Here is a 20,457-nt window from a genome sequence, read left to right as displayed (position 1 = left end):
TTGTATGATTGTGTTTAATGCAAAATAAAAGAATTAAGTACGTATATAAAGGTTGACACATGAGAATTGGTGACGCGGAAAACCTAATGTGAGAACAACCGCGGGAAGGGACGGCACCCTTCCAAGTATGGCACTAGCTTGTTAATGAGAGAACGAGTACAATGGAGACGATATGTAAATTTAGCTAGCACAATATGTCGCGTGTATGTGTGAGATCTTGAATGCCCTTTCTCGTTTGACTCCTTAGCTATTTATAGGGCAAGAACCCTAGATATATCCTACCCGGATTATGGTAAGGAATATTAGCTGTATCACAACTCTTTCCATAAACGAGTCTTCTCCCTCCATTCTCCCTAATCTCCCTGAATTCTCCCTAAAGTCTCCCAGGCGGCTTTCCAAAACACGGGCATCCTTTGACAGCGGGCCTTCCTACCGTTGCACGCTCCTTGGCCTAACTCCTTAGGCGGACTCCACTTGCTCTTAGGCTCCTTGTGTTTGATTTATCCCCACAGCCCAGCTCCTTAGACAACAACCAAATGGGCTTATCCTTCAATAGATCTTTATGCCAATTTTGGCCCAAATAGTTTGCCCCTAATTCCTTATGAAATACATCTTGAGGCGTCGAATAAGGAATTACAGATTTTTTTTTGAAATCTCGCGCCGTCTTTCGCACAACTTACCAAGAACTCATCATTGCCCCTATCCCCTCATTTCTCGCGCTTCCCTCCTCTCTCCTCCTTTAAAATCTCAACTCCCCTCTTCCACTTCATTAATTCCAAAACTTAAACCATCACACCTTCCAAAACCCTTCTTCTTCCTTTTATCCCCTCGCTGGATTCCCTCCCTTTTGCCGCCGTTCTTTCCCAGGTATTTCTTTCTTGCCATCTTTCTTTGATCCATTATTTTTCTTTCTTCCGACTATGGGTAAAATCCGTCACGCCGCCTCGACCTCTGCCCCGGCCGACCAAAACTCGGATCCCGTTTTCCCTTCTGGTAATATCTTCATCCACCCCCATAACTGTAACTCCTCTTTGACTACCGCCGACATCCCCCGATTAAGGGATTACTTGGTCTTGGTGACGGAGTTGATATCGTTATCCCGGAGCCGGGCCAGAAAGCGGATGCAATTCGGCCAGGATGGGTCTGCTTTTACCATTACCCGTTTAGGTACGGTCTTCGTTTCCCCTTCCCAAAACTAATGCAATACTTCCTTTATACCAATAACTTCGCCGTGGCACACATTTCTGCCAATATTTGGAGGGTTCTCCTCTACTTCCTGTCTGCTAGCGAAAATACCAGCAGCTCCATCCCCTTGGGTGAGCTACCCCATATGTGCTGAATCAGGTCTCTAGGAAGAGGCCAATTTAATTTCCGGGGCTCTGGTGAGAGCCCCTTTAGGCACGTGTCAAAATCCATGGATGAGAAGTGGTTTGAGGACTTCTTCTTGTTGGAGCTTGTGTCCTCCACAAATTAGTGTGATAACATTTGTAAATCTCTTACAGGTTCACAAGGGTATACTTCGTATTTTAATCAGTTGATTAACGATTACCTAATAACGGTTGGCTTGCTAGAAAGTTTGACGTTATTATCATATAGATGGCGGTGATCAACTGGTCCCTAAAGGTCACACCTATAGGATGTGTTTGAGAGATGTGGTTATGGAAATGTAATCACATTGATGCCTTATATGACTAAACAGTTAGTCAATGTGTTGATGAGACAATTATTTAATGAAGATTAAATAATATTAGTTGAGACGAATTAACTGTCAATTCGTAAATTGAATATAATAAGTTATATTTAATTAAATGTATGTAATGTTAGCTTGGACGAATTAATATGTTAATTTGTAATTAAATGTAATCGGTTATATTTTATATCAACAAGATGAATGTGTCATAGTGGTAATAGTGAGGGTACTCAAACCAAGAGGTTATGGGTTCGATCCTCACTAGATGACAATTTATATTTAACACATTTATAATTTTTTGCCAAAACTGAAAATAAGGAGATATTACTCCTTATTAATTTCGGTCAGATGGGCCGAATTGAGGAAAAAAAAAAAATATCTCCCTCTTTCACCCTAATTTCGGTGACAGTAAGAGGAGAGTAGGGTTTTTTTCTTATCCTAATTCTTTTCCCATTCTTGCCTCCATCTCATCAGAAGAAAAACACAAAAACCTAAAAATTAATTGGTTAATTTTTGGATCGATTCTAGCATAATCAAAGGGCATTTCTCATATCGTCTTGGGTGCAACTGATAGGCGAATATCAACTTTGATATTGTTTTTAGGCCGTTTTTGCTAGGACCGAAGGTTATTTCTTAATCCTTTACAATTTTGTTTATGCAATTTATTTTATGACTAGTTTCATCATTATAAATTTCGTTATAATCCTTAAAATTAAGGGGATGCATACAGATAAATCCCACAAGTGGTATCAGAGCCAAGGCCACGAATTTTATTTTGATGATTTTCATAAAATTGGATGTAAACATATATTAGGGTTCCGAAAAACAAAACAAAAAATTTTACACGGCTGAATTTTTTTGCCGAATAAATTTTTTTTTTTTGCGCCGTGTTTTTGTTCTTGTTTTTGATGCGATATTTCCATTTTGATTTTTCATATTGTTGTTTTAATCAGTTAGAATGATTATATGAAGAATTGGTAGATGTTTTGATTTAATTCGGATTAAATTAAATTGTAAATGGAATCGTCATGTTGATGATATAAAAATTTGTTTTTGCTATATAGTTTTGGCATATACAGTTAATCATGTTTCATTAATTCATATGAAAATCTCGTTCTAATAGAATCTATAAACGATTTTTGTTCATCTTAATGTTTTTGTTTAGAGCATAACGCCGAATTAAAAAACTTGGGGCTGTTTTAATTTTTCAGCCGAGACACAAAAGGGAAAATAGGGTTTCTGTTATTTTGTTGTTTCGTTTTTTTAGCCAGAATTAAAAAAAAAAAATTTTACTGTTTACGTCTCGGTTACTGTTCACGTCTGGACAGATTTAAAAAAAAAAATTGTTTTTTTTTGGGTTTTAGCTGTAAAACTGAGAAAAGGTCTTTTTATTGGGTTGATTCGGTTTTTACCGAGATAATTTTTAAAGGATTTTTTTTTGTTTGATTTTGGCCAATTAATTATTGTGAAGCGGTTCATAATTAATAGATACCTAATTATTTTAAAGCAGTTTAAAATATTGATGGATTAAATTCATATTACAAGTTTAATATGAATTAAGTTTGAAATTAATGTGATTAATTGAGGAATTGTCACTTAATATGTTAATTTAAATAGGTGGTTTGGATAAATTAATCAACATAATTAAGGAATTGTGTCATGTATGTTTAATTTATTTTTAGTTGATGCATTTTATTTTTGTTGAATGAATCGTTGAATGAATTTATTTACGTTTTTTTTTTTTTTTTTTTTTTGCAATCGGTTGTAATTTGTAATACTTAGTGTGGCTTAGTCAAATTATGTTTTCGTAATGAAGGAAACATAATTTTTATGTAATTATGAGGTCTCGAATCTCCTTTATTTTTCCTTTAATTTTGGTTTTTGAAATTAGAATGTAATAAATAGGTTTATTATGTAAATTTATTTATTGTAATTTTCGAAGAAGACTAAAGATGGAGATTGGAGCTCACTCCCGCTACATGGAACATCGAGACAAGCATCTCGGGTCCAAGGATGGATTCCAAATTTGTATTTAATGTTCTTTTTGATAGGATAGGCCACACTAGGACTTTTTATTGTTTTTACGTTTTTCATTCCTATTGCTTTTCATTCACATGGTAGTTTATGCATCATATTCCGCCTAAAGCCAAACCACCTACTAAAATGCATGAAAATTGACACATATAGGTTGTATGTTAGTTTTCATAGACATACAGATGTCACATGTTTATTAAGCTATCATCTTAGTTTATTCATTCACGCATGCTAGATCTTAGTTCACTTAAAATGAATTAAAATAAAGTTGATGGGATCTTCCTCTAAAACGGAAATTGAGAATAGTCTTTATAAGGGCAAACAACTATGAATCCCTTCTTCGTCGGTAGGCATAATATGACCCCTTCTACGTTGGGTAAGTAGTTTGTGTTGACTTAGTTTACCTCAACATCATAGTCCGAAGAGTTTCTCGTGATTATGATGGACTAAAGATAGAATTTACAGAAATTTATCGACCAAGAATTCTAACGGTAGAATTCTAACGCTTCATTGCCCAAGGTGCGAACAAGATTTTCACCACGCTCACTAACGATTTATCAAAAGCACCGAGGATCGTTACTTATGAGCATACCTGTAGCTTCTTTGATGTGAAACTCCAAAAGGGCCAACCGGTTAGCCCACACATTCTCAACATGATTGAGAATGTCGAGAAATTGGAGGCACTTGATTGTAAAATCAGTGAGAGCATAGTCATTGACCGTATGCTTCATTCTCTTCACGATGGTTTTGCCCTTTTCAGGGCGAACTACTACATGACTGACTTGAAAAAGAGTACTCATGAGCTACATTCCCTTCTCGTACAGACCGAGAAGGATATGAAATTGAGTGGGAGCATGAAGCAGGATGTTCTCACGATTTCCAACAAGGGTAAAGGTAAGGGCAAAGCTCCAGGCGACCTAACTGTGGGTAAGCCAAAATTCAAGAAGCCAAGAAACGGTAAGAGTGGGCCCGGTGAGACTAGTGGCTCACAGGGCAAGGCAAAGAGCAAGGACGGTGACATTGAGTGCCACCATTGTCACAACACTGGACATTGGAGGAGGAACTGTCCCGTCTACCGTGAGGACATCAAAGCAAGCCGCGTCGTTCCTTTTGGTATGTCATCTTATATTCATATGATAGAGATTAACCATGCAAGCTTCGGAACTTGGGTACTTGATACTGGTTGTGGTTCTCATATGTGTAATCATTTCAGGGCCTAAGAAACATCACACCTCTCGAAAAGGGTGATGTGGACCTGCGAGTCGGGAATGGAGCTAAAGTTGCTGCTGTCTCGAAGGGAACATATGTAATCCAACTCCCTAGTGGTTTTGAGTTATTTTTAAATAACTGTTACTATGTACCCAGTTTGTCTAAGAACATTATTTCAGTTTCCGTACTTGATAAAGACGGATTTTCATTTTTAATAAAGGATAATAGCTGTATTTTCTGTTTCAATGAAATGATTTATGGCAAAGCGGTTTCCATAAATGGAATTTACATCTTCGATCAAACCACATAAGTATTACACATGAATAATAAGAAATTAAAGGTTGGTGACAAATATCAAACCTATCGATGGCACTGTCGAATGGGACACATAAATGAGAAACGCGTGAAGAAACTCGTCGATAATGGGACTATTCCCGCATTCGAATTTTCTACATATGGCACGTGTGAATCATGTCTCATTGTCAAAATGACTTGAATTTACTTAAAAGGTGTTGGAATGCACGCTAGTGACCTATTAGGACTCATGGATACTGATGTTTGTGGACCTGTGTCAATTACCTCTAGAGATGGCTATAGATATTTTATCACCTTTACGGACGATTTGAGTAGATACGGATATGTCTACTTAATGAAGCGTAAAAGTGAGTCCTTTGAGAAATTCAAGGATTACCAGAACAGGGTTGAAAACCAACTAGGTAGAAAGGTTAAAGCACTCCGTTCAGATTGGGGTGGCGAATATCTTTCAAATGAGTTTGATCAACACCCTAAAGACTGTGGAATCGTTTTGCAGTTAACTCCACCTGGAACACCTCAATTAAATGGTGTGTCCGAACGGAGAAATCGAACCTTACTTGATATGGTTCGATCCATGATGAGTCATACGGTAGTGCCTTATTCATTATGGGGTTTTGCTCTTTTGTCAGCTGCTCTTATACTTAACCGAAGTCCGACTAAAGCTGTCGACAAGACTCCATATGAAATGTAGAAGGGAACGGTCCCTAACTTGTCTTTTATTCGGGTTTGGGGCTGCGAGGCTTATGTCAAGTGGAGACACGAGGATAAGCTCGGCCCGCGATCGGTGAAGACATACTTTATAGGTTATCCAAAAGGAACATTTGGTCATTACTTCTATTCGCCTACCGAACATCAACTTTTTGTTGCGGCTAGTGCGACGTTCTTAGAGAAAGAATTTCTCGAGAACAAGACGAGTAATAGAACCTTCGAGCTGTCAAAGATTCCAGAACCAATAATCTAGGAACGGATGGAGGAAGTGGTTCCTCCAACTGATGATACGGTTAATATTCCCGAGGAACCCAGGAGGTCGAGTAGAGTTTATAATCCTCCGGACAGATACATTGGTATGGTCGAGGAGAATGACGTTTTACTCCTAGAGAGTAATGAACCCGCTACCTATAAAGGTGCTATGGCCTGTTCCGACTCAAAGCTATGGCTCGAAGCAATGCAATCCGAGATGGACTCCATGTATGAGAATGACTTATGCGATCTAGTTGATTTACCTAATAAGGTAAAACCTCTACAGTGCAAATGGCTTTACAAAATAAAGCGTTCTGTAGACGCGCAACCAGATACCTATAAGGCACGACTAGTGGTAAAAGGTTTCACTCAAGTGCACGGATTGCATTATGATGAGATTTTTGCACCTGTAGTCATGCTACGTTCCATTTGGATAATCTTAGCGATTGCCGCATTTCATGACTATGAAATTTGGCAAATGGATGTGAAAACCGCGTTCTTAAACGGTTATTTGGAGGAAGAGTTGTACATGGTGCAACCCGAAGGTTTCATAGATCCTGAACATCCTAAGAAAGTATGCAAGCTTAAGCGTTCCATTTATGGACTTAAGCAAGCTTCTCAGAGTTGTAATCATCGTTTCGACCAGGTGATAAAAGAGTATGGTTTCACTCGATCGGTCGAAGAACCATGCTTATATATCAAGTCGAGTGGGAGCAATATTGTATTCTTGATATTGTATGTCGATGACATACTCCTGATTGGGAATGACATCCCTCTCCTATCTTCGGTTAAAGAATGGGTGAAGAACCATTTCCAGATGAAAGATCTGGGTGAGGCACAACGCGTTTTGGGAATCCGTATCTACCGAGATAGATCACGACGGACGTTATCACTTAGTCAGGAGTTTTATTTAGATAAGATTCTTGAGAAGTTCAGCATGACCAACTCCAAGAAGGGGAACCTTCCAATGACGTCTGGGATGCAGTTGAGCAAGTCTCAGTCACCCACGACGCCTGAAGGGATTGAGCGCATGAGTCGTGTTTCTTATGCATCTGCAATAGGATCAACCATGTATGCCATGATATGCACACGTCCAGACGTGGCATATGCATTGAGTATGACGAGTCGGTACCAAAAGAATCCAGGTGAAACACACTGGATAGCTGTTAAAAATATCCTCAAGTACCTACGGAGGACTAAGGATAGGGTATTGACTTATGGAGGCGATACTAAGCTATGCGCAATCGGTTACGCAGATGCTAGCTTCCAAACGGATCGAGATGATTCAAAATCTCAGTCCGGGTTCGTCTTCACTCTTAATAGTCTTTGCGGTCAGTGGAAGAGTTCCAAACAGTGTTATGGCAGATTCTACTACTGAATCCGAGTACTATGCCGCTTCGGAAGCAGCTAAGGAAGCGATATGGATGCGTCAATTCTTACAAGGACTTACGATAGTTCCTAGTTCGAATGACCCGATCACCATCTATTGTGATAATAGAGGTGCCATCTTCCAGGCTAAGGTGCTTAAGTCTAGCAACAAATCTAGACATGTACATTAGAAATCTCACCTGATCCGTCATTACGTGGAGCAAGAAGAGATAGTGATTGACAAGATTGCGACGGATGATAACATCGCGGACCCTCTCCCTAAACCGTTGAATTTTGATAAGCATGAAGGCCACGTTATTTCCATGGGAATTAAACGTGTTCCTAAGTTGTAGTAGTTGATTATGAATTTGATACATTATCTATTTCATATACTATTTATAACTTCATCGTTTTATTATAATATTTTGTTTTTCATGTGGATTGTACTGACAACTTTGAACGCCACAAAGTGAACTGAATTACATTATATTTTATTTGGTCCGTAATCGCCTCCAAGAGCTGATAACTGTAGCTATTATATTGTGCAGTCGATTGATGGTGGGTTCAACGAGCCATAAGTCAAACGGTTGACTGATCGTTCACAAATACGAGATTATAACGATACCTCGTAGGACAAATTTTTTTTGCAACAACGTAATGGAGTCGTCTATGTTTAAAACATTCGGTGCCAGGTCGTGGATAGGACATCCATTGTGTTCCTAGAGTCGATTCTTTTGACTATCGACTGTCTCTTGAGATTAAGGTAGTTTTTGGGTGACTTTGGTTTCTTTCTCACGGTCTGCCGTAACTGGAGGCTAAGTAGATTTTTTCTGGGTCATTTCATATTGTACTTACATCGGCAGGATTCGAGTTAAGGAATATATCCAACCCTTATCAGGTATAGTTATTTCTCATGGCCACTCGAGGAGTTTTAACTGAAATGCATGGCCATGCTCGAATGATGATTCGTTTATCAGTTAAATTACTCTCTAGTCGGGGAAACCACTCTTGATGATGATCGCTTGTAAAATACGACCTTTGCGAATACGGATTTTGCAAATTGTTTTACATTGAGTGGGAGAAATTTTAGGATATGAGAATCGGTTATCGCACATACACTTGTGAGGACAAGTGAGAGTTTGTTGGAGCTTGTGTCCTCCACAAATTAGTGTGATAACATTTGTAAATCTCTTACAGGTTCACAAGGGTATACTTCGTATTTTAATCAGTTGATTAACGATTACCTAATAACGGTTGGCTTGCTAGAAAGTTTGACGTTATTATCATACAGATGGCGGTGATCAACTGGTCCCTAAAGGTCACATCTATAGGATGTGTTTGAGAGATGTGGTTATGGAAATGTAATCACATTGATGCCTTATATGACTAAACAGTTAGTCAATGTGTTGGTGAGACAATTATTTAATGAAGATTAAATAATATTAGTTGAGATTAATTAATCATCAATTCGTAAATTGAATATAATAAGTTATATTTAATTAAATGTATGTAATGTTAGCTTGGACGAATTAATATGTTAATTCGTAATTAAATGTAATCGGTTATATTTAATATCAACAAGATGAATGTGTCATAATTGTAATAGTGAGGTTACTCAAACCAAGAGGTTATGGGTTCGATCCTCACTAGATGACAATTTATATTTAGCACATTTATACATTTTTGCCAAAACAGAAAATAAGGAGATATTACTCCTTATTAATTTCGGTCAGATGGGCCGAATTGAGGAAAAAAAAATATCTCCCTCTTTCACCCTAATTTCGGTGACAATAAGAGGAGAGTAAGGTTTTTTTCTTAACCTAATTCTTTTTCCATTCTTGCCTCCATCTCATCAGAAGAAAAACACAAAAACCTAAAAATTAATTAGTTAATTTTTGGATCGATTCTAGCATAATCAAAGGGCATTTCTCATATCGTCTTGGGTGCAACTGATAGGCGAATATCAACTTTGATATTGTTCTTAGGCCGTTTTTGCTAGGACCGAAGGTTATTTCTTAATCCTTTACAATTTTGTTTATGCAATTTATTTTATGACTAGTTTCATCATTATAAATTTCGTTATAATCCTTAAAATTAAGGGGATGCATACAGATAAATCCCACACTTCTATGTGAGGAAGGCTTCCATCCAGTCGCTTGCTAACTTCATCTTTGAGGATTGGGTTATTACCTCGAGTAAGTGGTTCTCCTGACGCCTGATTTGTTCCTCTTAATGCTTACTGGCTTACTTTTTGCTTTCGCGTAGGTCCCTGCCACCTGACTTGTCTGGGCGACCCATCATCTACTCGTAACAAGCTATTCTACATTCCTCAGTCTGAGAGAAAGTTTCCTGACCTGCTACCCGGCTTCTCACCTACCTCTTCTTCCAATCCGCAGCAATCAGCTCACATCATGTCTTCTGGTAAGCCACTTTGTGCTGTCATACGTGCTATCTCTGTTTGCACGTAATCTTGCTGCTTATCTGGTGTTTCTGGTGTCTGAGATCTGACTGCCTGTAGGCTCAAAAGTTGACCCTTTGGAGGCCATCCTTCAGAGCGCTGATGTGTGTCTAATATATGATGTTTTGCACCTCATTTCACACGCATTTCATAGCTCAATTGAGTAGTTTATGCTACTATTTCCCTTGTTTCGTGTATTTCTTCCTTTTTGTGTGATATTGCAGAAATATGAAGATGTCAGCGGAAAATTAGCCAAATCCGTCCCTAAGTGTTTAGCATTGCCTTTGACATGGAGTAAAGACTCGGGAAGAGAACTTGGTGCGCATTTCAAGGCCTAAAAGACATATTTGCGAGAGTTTAGAAGCGAACTACCAGCTACAGTGGTCTCTAGACTGACCTACATGGTCTATAGACTGTCAGAATGCTAATCGACATTGCAGCCTACTTCAGATGGTAATATCTCGAGTTTAAAAGTTGATAATCGAGTGATTCCAATTGGAGGTGAAATCTTATCCTCTTAGCTTTCGAACGCCGCGTAGAACGCCTGATTTGACCAAGTAGCGAAGAAATGGCAGCTGTTTTAAGATCGGTGCGCGCTGTAGGAATCGTCAGAATGCAATTCTGTACAGCGCATGTGGTCGATCGACTGGTCCAAGTGGTCGATCGACCATCCCACGAGCTGTTGCGCAAGTTAAAAGATCGAGAATTCCAAAGCCCATTGTGATTAGGTTTAGGAATAGAGGTTACGCAGGATTATTCCTATATAACATAACCTTAGTTTTCAGAATAAGGATCCAGTTTTTATCATTCAGTTCTTAAATACAATTCATCATTCATTAGTTTAGTTTAATTTTCCGTCAATAAATTTCTCTTTTGCATTGGGTTGCTCTTTTCTTTGCAATTCCTCTTCACTGTATTCTTTGTTCTTTCGTTAAATTTCATTGCTTTTATTTTTTCGTAGTTAGAATTGCTAGTTAGATTTCCCAAAGCCGAATTTATCGTTTTATGTCAATTAATTATTTAGTAAATTTAATTATGAATTAATTTGCTTTAGTTGTTAATCTTGCTATTATTATTATCATCGTTATGAGTAGCTAAACACCCTTTGCTAAGATTTAGGGGATCTATGGCGTAGATGGCAGTAGAATAGGTAACCCCACATTAGGGCTTGGTCGATCGACTGGCTTAACTAGTCGATCGACTGAGCCGGTTTGTCGATCGACTGGGGTAGCTGGTCGATCGACTGACTTCGTGTTTGATTAGTATTGTTTGATTCGTTAAGTGCAATATCTAGCAATGAGACCGAGAGGAGACTTGTTAGATGCTTAGTTTTGACCAACCCGTAGATCGAGAGATAGGGAAGGGCATTAATTAATGAATTAAGACACTAAATTACTGAGATCGAGAGATAATGTAATTTAGGCTTTAGGAATAACTAATCGGGGCGAGAGCTAGCATTAGTGAGACTTAGGGACTGGTAGCATAGGCCGAAAGGAGCTACTAGTTAACTTGGACCGAGAGGACTTGTTTTACCCATCCTACATGATCGTATTTCGGACTTACCTAGGGTTATGTGCTATCGCAGCTATAGTGAACCGACCGTCTTAGTATTTCCCTTATCAATGTTTACGTCCTTATTTACTTTTAATTGTTTATTTAGTTTATGTTTTAGACTTAGCTATAATTCATATCAAAACCCCTCCCACTGTTACCGTTAAGACTAGAATTGAAAGCAACTATAAATTCCCTTCCTCCCTGTGATTCGACCCTCACTACCACTTGCTAGTTGTAGTTTGGTTTTATAAATATTATTTTTTATACTCACTTCGACAGGTATCAAATTTTGGTGCCGTTGCCGGGGAGGCAGCGCTAGTTTTAGTTGTTTTTTATTTTAGTCTGTGTTTTGCCTCAAGGGAAGACTGAGTACCTTGAGGCAGTTCTTACCATTTCCTCTAGTGTTGTTTTGTTAGGTCCTACAGGTCCTATCTACAGTACTTCAGAAGGGTGCACCCATGTTCCATTCTCAGGAGCAGCAGGTGTCGTTTTGTAGGAGATGCGGCGGAGCGGGACACACATCTGAGGCATGCAGGAACCCTAAGGAGAAGATGTTTGCTTTTCATCAACTTCAGCTCGACAATTCGTATAATTCTGATCCTACTTCACTGCATCAACCATATGTGCCTCCTTATGAAGCCCCACCACCATCCACTCCGTCACAGCAAGAGTCAAATAATGAAGTTGCAGAGTTGATAAGTCTAGTGCAGCTGCTTATGGTAGAGGTACACAAAAGTAATACGGCAAATGAGGTCTCAATCATGGAGCTGAAATCTCAAATTGTTACATTAGACAAGAATGCAGCGGAGATACCGAGTCAATTCCACTCTCTGAATCAGCGTATTGAGACCGTACATGCAATGACGCTGAGGATTGGGTCTGCTCTCGATGGACCCGAGAAAGCTGCTGAAAAGGGAAGAAGAAAAAGGGCGAGAAAAAGACGATCAGCAGTAATCACGGTCGATCGACCACATAACCCAGTCGATCGACCAGTCCGTGAAATGACACACTTCCGGTATCGTTGAAACAGTCGATCGACCGACCAACATGGTCGATCGACCGAGGAAGAATGATGACGAACCATTCCATCCTCCAATGCCGATAACTTGAGGGATTACTTGTTTCGGGGTACTACAGCTCCGAAATCATCGAGGCAAGATCCAGATGCTGATGGGTCTGTTCCGATTCCAAAGTATGACCCTACGACGGTCAATGGTTCATTCCTCAGACGGACTGAAGAAGGGTCAAGTTACATTAAAGACAAAGTAGTGGATTTTCAGCCTAAGTCCACTGATGTCGGTATGAGAGACCTAGAGGAGAGGGCAAAGCTACTTCTGACAGCTCCTTATCCGGAAAGACTAGTGCCAACCAAAGATGAGGTAACGTTCGATAAATTCAAAGATTTAGTGCGTAGTCTTAATGTGCAAGTACCTTTCTTAGAGCTAGTTAATCAAGTACCTGCATATATGAAGTTTATGAGACAGTTGCTAGCTAAGAAAAGGTCTTTGAATGTTGTCGAGTCTGTCCAATTAACTGAGGAGTCTAGTTCATATTTAACTCACAAAGTCGCCCGTAAACCGTGTCGACCCAGGTAGTTTTCTCGTCCGTAATATTGTTACCTTCTCAATTGAGAAGGCACTATGTGATTTAGGGGCTAGTGTCAGTGTTATGCCCTTGAGTCTGGCTAAGAAATTGGGATTGACTAGATTTGCTATTACTGACATGACTGTGCAAATGGCTGACCGTTCTGCAGTTCGGCCAGTAGGGGTCTTAGAGAATGTGCCTGTTCAAATTGAAAAATTCTTTTTCCCTGTTGACTTTGTTGTTTTGGATATTCCTGAAGATGTCAACACCCCAATTATTTTGGGAAGACCGTTTCTTCACACTGTTGGTGCAATAATTGATGTAGGGGAAAGAACTTTGAGATTTAAGGTAGGGAAGCACTCTATTATGTTTGCCAAGTCCCCTAGGAAGAAAGACCCCATGTGGCCCATGACCTGTAATATGATTTCTGAAAAGAAATCTTATTTTGTACTTTCTGATGTGCCTGCCCCTGTGCCTATTCCTGTTATGACACCTCCGCCCTAGAATGGGAGCAAATTGGAGGAAGATTCTTCTATTTTAACTGTTGCAGGAACTGGTTTGGGGAAGGAAGAACCGCTCGCTGCTTCAACTGTGAAGGAGCCAATTGTTCAGAGAGGTGGTCTAGAATGTCTTAGCTATGGCACTGACGAGGAGCCAAAATGAGGAGCCCAAGACGAAGGAGCCAGTCAAAATTTCGGAGTCGGATCTTGAGTGTGAGGAGCTAGAAGATGATGGCCATGCTTGGGAAGATGCTAGAGATGATCCATTGAGTATTCCAGTCGGAGTAGAGTGGAGTCCAGCTTCTGAGATGAGTACTGCGAAAGCTACTTCATGTAGACAGAAGCCTTGGTCGGAGATTTTCCACAGTTTCCGTTGATCTACGCGTTTCTTAGACCTTTTAAAAACTATTTTACTGCTTTTAGACTATTTATCGTTTTTTCGTGTGCGCGAGACTTCGCTTTAATAAGTTTGCTTAGGATTTATTTAGACTTTAGACAGTTACTTTGGGTTTTGCGCAATTTCGGGCGCGTTATTATGTGTATTTGCAGGTTCATAGACCATATTAGCTCAATTTATTGGACTAATTCGAAGAAAATCAGAACTTACAGTAGGTTTCCCAGTCGATCGACTGAGCTGCGAATTCCAGGAGCTTCTGTTCCTGTTCACTCTGGTCGATCGACTGGGTGATGTGGTCGATCGACCATGTTCGCTGATGTACCTGTTTTCGATCATTCCCCTGATGTGTTTGGTCGATTTGCGGAGTTGAGGGAGTCTTTTCTCCACTTTATTCTCCAACTCACTTCTGTTTTCTTTTGTTTCTTTATTTTACACATAATTTTGCGTTTAATAAATTGTTTTATCGGAATTACGCGCGGTATTTTCTGTCCTTTCAGGTATTTATTGTTGCACTCGCCGCTCATCTTTGAAACCTCCTAGCTCACGCTGGTTTGGGGAGGTTGCCTTTTGCTGCGCTTAAAGTCTTGTGAGTTTCCGAGTCCTTTTCATGTCTTTTTAATTAATTTTAACGCAAAATCCCATTTCCCTTTTATTTCATTACATGATTTTGCACAATGGGGACATTGTGTGATTTGGTTTGGGGAAGGGTTTTGCGTTGCATTTCATTTGCTTGCATTCACATTTACATTTTGTCTTGCATTGTTGATTATTTTCCCTTATAAATACAAAAGTTCAAAAAGAAATTGAAAATTTTCAAAATTTCAAAAAAAATATCATGTTTATTTTAGCATATAGGTTGAGTCGGAATGGTAGTATTTCAATGATGACATTGCATTTGCAGCTGTTTATGCCTAAGCCTTGCTTAATTGACATGTTATTAGTAGAATCATTTGCATAGTCTACGAGTTTTCGTTATATTTCTTGCTGGACTTGAGACTTGACTTAAATTTTGGCAAACTACTTATATTCTGAGGTTTAGAGCTTATAACTGGTGTCATTCATGACCAGTTTATCTAGGATTGTGAGTAGTTACTCCTTGCATATCATGTATCATTAATTTGCACATTTATGAAATTCAATTGCTTTTTGCCTGCATACATTCGGGTTAGTGGTTGGTGTCACATGCAGGGAGGTGCTTACAATTTCCCCTTAATTCATTTTACCCATTGAACTCCACATTAGCCAAATTTGCCTGTTGACCCTTAGCTACATCCAAATTTAGCCTGCCTTGTCAAGCTAGTTTAGATTGTTTTGCGGTATATAATTTATTGTGCCAAGTTTGGTTTGTATCCAGTGATTTGGAGTTGGTATTTAATTAAGAAAAGGAGGATGAAAAAAAAAAAGAAAAAGAGAAAAAAAACGTGAAAGAAAAAAAGAAAAAAAAAAGAGAGAAAGAGAAGTTGAAAAAAGAAAAATTCGAAAAAATGAAGGAAAGAAAGATTGAAAAAAAAAGAGATCTTTGATGAGACGGTTTCTGCTCCTATGTTCTATCTTATATCATTTGAGGAGTATTTTCAGTTCGGTTTGGTGAGTTTTGTGCCAAATGAAGGGCACGTGCTTAATTCATACTCGGATGAGAAATGGATGTTGTTATATGGTTTTGTTTAGGTACTAGCTTGATCACCTATACCTCCACATTCCCATAAATATTTTGCCTTTTCTTACCCATTGCCTCACTTTACCATATTTTTGTAAGCCCTCGGCTGTGACAGGACCTTGTTTGGTTGGAATGTATGTACGGTAGTTTGAATTATCTATCATAATAGTTGCATGCATGATTATGTGGGTCGTAGTCTAGGTGAGCGGCTATTTCTCTTTCCTCTCTTACATATATATGCTTACCCTTTGCTTCATGAGAGAAGAGTGGCCCGTGAGAGTCCAATTTTAAAGGTCTTGCAAGGTCGACGGTTCAGCTTTATTTTTAACGGCTATATAACTCGTTTGCATGATTCATATTACTAATTGATTGTTAGTTGTTGCATTAAATTGGTTTAGGCTTTACATGTTGCATTTCGCTCTGAGATTGAACTCGTTCCATTAGGTTTTAGGATCGAGTCTAGTTCTTGCTTGGGGACAAGCAAGAGTTTGGTTTGGGGAAGTTTGATGCGTGTCTAATATATGATGTTTTGCACCTCATTTCACACGCATTTCAGAGCTCAATTGAGTAGTTTATGCTACTATTTCCCTTGTTTCGTGTATTTCTTCCTTTTTGTGTGATATTGCAGAAATATGAAGATTTCAGCGAAAAATCAGCCAAATCCGTCCCTAAGTGTTTAGCATTGCATTTGACATGGACTAAGGACTCGGGAAGCGAAATTAGTGCGCATTTCAAGGCCTGAAAGACATATTTGCGAGAGTTTAGAAGCGAACTACCAGCTACAGTGGTCTATAGACTGACCTACATGGTCTATAGACTGTCAGAATGCTTCTCGGCATTGTAGCCTGCTTCAGAAGGAAATATCTCGAGTTCTAGAGCTGATAATCAAGTGATTTAAATTGGAGGTGAAAGCTTATCCTCTTATCTTTCCAACGCCGCGTAGAACGCCTGATTTGACCAAGTAACGAAGAAATGGCAGCTGTTTTAAGATCGGTGCGCGCTGCAGAAATCGTCAGAATGCAATTCGGTACAGCGCATGTGGTCGATCGACTGGTCCAAGTGGTCGATCGACCATCCCACGATCTGTTGCGCAAGTTAAAAGATCGAGAATTCCAAAGCCCATTGTGATTAGGTTTAGGAATAGAGGTTACGCAGGATTATTCCTGTATAACATAACCTTAGTTTTCAAAATAAGGATCCAGTTTTTATCATTCAGTTCTTAAATACAATTCATCATTCATCAGTTTAGATTAATTTTCCGTCAATAAAGTTCTCTTTTGCATTGGGTTGCTCTTTTCTTTGCAATTCCTCTTCACGGTATTCTCTGTTCATTCGTTAAATTTCATTGCTTTTATTCTTTCGTAGTTAGAATTGCTAGTTAGATTTCTCAAAGCCGAATTTATCGTTTTATGTCAATTAATTATTTAGTAAATTTAATTATGAATTCAATTGCTTTAGTTGTTAATCTTGCTGTTATTATTATCATCGTTATGAGTAGCTAAACACCCTTTGCTAAGATGTAGGGGATCTATGGCGTAGATGGCAGTAGAATAGGTAACCCCTTATTAGGGCTTGGTCGATCGACTGGCTTAACTAGTTGAACGACTGAGCCGGTTTGTCGATCGACTGGGGTAGCTGGTCGATCGACTGACTTCGTGTTTGATTCGCATTGTTTGATTCGTTAAGTGTAATATCTAGCAATGAGACCGAGAGGAGACTTGTTAGATGCTTAGTTTTGACCAAACCGTAGATCGAGAGATAGGGAAGGGCATTAATTAATGAATTAAGACACTAAACTACTGAGATTGAGAGATAATGTAATTTAGGCTTTAGGAATCACTAATCGGGGCGAGAGCTAGCATTAGTGAGACTTAGGGACTGGTAGCATAGGCCAAAAGGAGCTACTAGTTAACTTGGACCGAGAGGACTTGTTTTACCCATCCTACACGACCGTATTTCGGACTTACCTAGGGTTATGTGCCATCGCAGCTATAGTGAAAAGACCGTCTTAGCATTTCCCTTATCATTGTTTACGTCCTTATTTACTTTTAATTATTTATTTAGTTTATGTTTTAGACTTAGCCATAATTCATTTCAAAACCCCCCTCACTGTTACCGTTAAGACTAGAATTGAAAGCAACTATAAATTTCCTTCCTCCCTGTGGTTCGACCCTCACTACCACTTGTTAGTTGTAGTTTGGTTTTATAAATATTATTTTTGATACTCACTTCGACAAGTATCAAGCGCTAAAAGAAAGAGATCTGCTGCGAGCCCTAACGTAGCTTCTGCCTCCAAGAGAAGTGCCCCTGCTGCATCCTTCCAATCTCCTCCTACCCATGGCAGTACCATCTGTCCTGAACCTCTAGAAGTCAACTCGTTGTCCCGTTATCCTCGTACTCCATCTGCTAGTCCTCCTGTTGTGGCCAGTGGCGGCATTATTGCTCACTTCCCTGACGGTTTTTGGAATATCGACAAGGTGCCATATTGGCCTGAGATCGACTAGATTCTCTTTCCCTCTTTGGTGGTGGCTTTCTCGGAATTCTCACCAGAGGAAATGGCCGAGAATGATGTTCACAACGCCTTTATGGTGAGCGTCCTTCCTCTTTTACCTGTTCTGAATTATTCAAACTAAACCTGCTAACTCTTCTTTTTCTGCCTTCAGGCCCTCCAGTCAGCTCTATACAATAGGAAGATGATTAACGTGGTCTAGACTACCAGCAGGGCTACTAGTGCCAGGAACTAGGAGCTGACTGGGACCATTGCTGAGTTGGAGCAGCAGCGTTCTGACTTGAGGGGACTGGTGGTAGAGCTGAAAGCTAAGCTTGCTGGCGCCAGGAAGAAATTAAAGGAGGGAGCTGACCAGCTGGCGCGTACCTAGGAAGTCTGCACCACCTTCTCTGACTCTCTCAAGTGCTCTAACGAGAGAATTAGCGAGCTGATCTCCCTGGCCACCAATATTGTTGCTTATGCTACCTGGCGGGGAAAGATCAGTGGGATGCGTGCTGCACTTGACGAGCCTCCAACCTTGCAAGCTATTGAGGAAGAGGAGAGGCGGCTGGAGATCCTGTACCCTGTCCAGCCTGATTTGAGCGTGCTGATGCCTGAAGTTGGCAAGGTGATTTCTCCTACACTGGCGGAACAGACGGCTGATGGGAATGCTGGCTCGTTTCAGGAGGCTGCTATTGCTGAGGGAGCTCAAGAGGCTGTTGTTGCCGGGGGCGTGCCAGCTGGTCTTGTACCTGAAATGGAGAATCATCAGGAGGAGACAGAGGAGCTGCCTGAAGTGAAGATCATCAATGTGACCTAAAGTTAAAAGTTTGTTTTTTTTTTAACTCTGGGATGGTGGTCTAACCCTGTGTGGGCAGACTTGTAAAAATTTTCAAACATTTTCCTGTTTGCGTCCTCCCGCAGTGGTGGCGATTTTGAAACTTGGGGCCGCGTTTTTGGCCAACTTTTGAAATGTCCCTTGCCTTAGTTTGGCAAGCTTTATCATATCTTGTGTGTTTTGTTTTATACTTAGCTTAGGAAGCTGCCGTGTCAGCCTGCTGGCTAATTTAGGCTAGTCGTGTCAGCCTGAAAAGACTGATTTAGACTCAGCTAGCTACCGTGTCAGCCTGCTAGCTGATTTAGGCTTATGCCGCATTTGGGGTGAGGTGGCCGTGTCAACCTTTAAGGCTGATTTAGACCAGTCGTGTCAGCTTGAGGAGGCTGATTTAGACTCATCTAGCTGCCGTGTCAGTCTGACGACTGATTTAGGCGTGCGCCGCACTTGACTACTTAACCTTGTTCATGACGCAAGGTGTGTTCATCGTATTTAAAGCCAACGGGGGCGTACCTTAGGCAAGTTTATCGTCATTCTTGGACCAATGGAATGTTGCAGGATTCTGGTAGCTCAGAGATCCCATGCGCTCCATATGTGTGTGCATGCATGCTAGGGCCCTGATTTATTGCGTTGATTGCGAGCTACGTCCAGGGGGTGGTATCCAGGGTAGCTGGATAAGCTTTCAGCTGTCAGCCAGGCTCCCTTTCGTATGTTCCACAGGCCGCCTGGTGAGGGTGCTCCTAATGGAGAAATGTAGGTTAGGCATGTTGGAGCGCCATGTGCCTTGTCACCCCGCATTTGCAGTTGACAGTCCTGCTAGATACACTTTCAATGTACCATAGATATTAGAGTCCAGAGTGATGCATTTAAAGAAGCCTGAAAATAGAAAATCTTATCAGAGCGATGTGAAGTACCTAATGCCGTCTCATGGGGTGCCAGAGTAACTGTGGTCCCAGGAATCTTACAGACCACATAACTCCAATAGTAGCTTTTTAAAGTTGAAAGAAAGAAAAGAAAACGACACAAAATTGGTAGTATGCCAACTACCATTTTTTTTTTTTTTTGCTTTTCTTAATACACTACTCTGTACACTAAACTCTACTTATTATTAAAAGTGATACCTCTTCAGGTGAAGTATGTTCAATGGCTTTTGTATGATTTGACCGTCCATGGTCATTAATCTGTATGCACCATGGCCAACAAGTCAACAACTCCTTCTACCTGGTATGGTCCTTCCCATTTATAGGCGAATTTGCCTGCTTTTCGATTCTTTGTGTTTTGGAACACTTCACGGAGAACCAGGTCTCCTACCTCCAGGAGCCTGACTTTTACATTTTTGTTGTAACTCCTGGCGACTGACTGCTTGTAGGCAGCCATACGTACTTTTGCACTTACTCGCAGCTCGTCT

Source organism: Silene latifolia, chromosome Y, assembly GCF_048544455.1.
Source record: "Silene latifolia isolate original U9 population chromosome Y, ASM4854445v1, whole genome shotgun sequence".
In the NCBI taxonomy this organism is placed as follows: domain Eukaryota; kingdom Viridiplantae; phylum Streptophyta; class Magnoliopsida; order Caryophyllales; family Caryophyllaceae; genus Silene; species Silene latifolia.
This window is presented reverse-complemented; position numbering follows the sequence as displayed.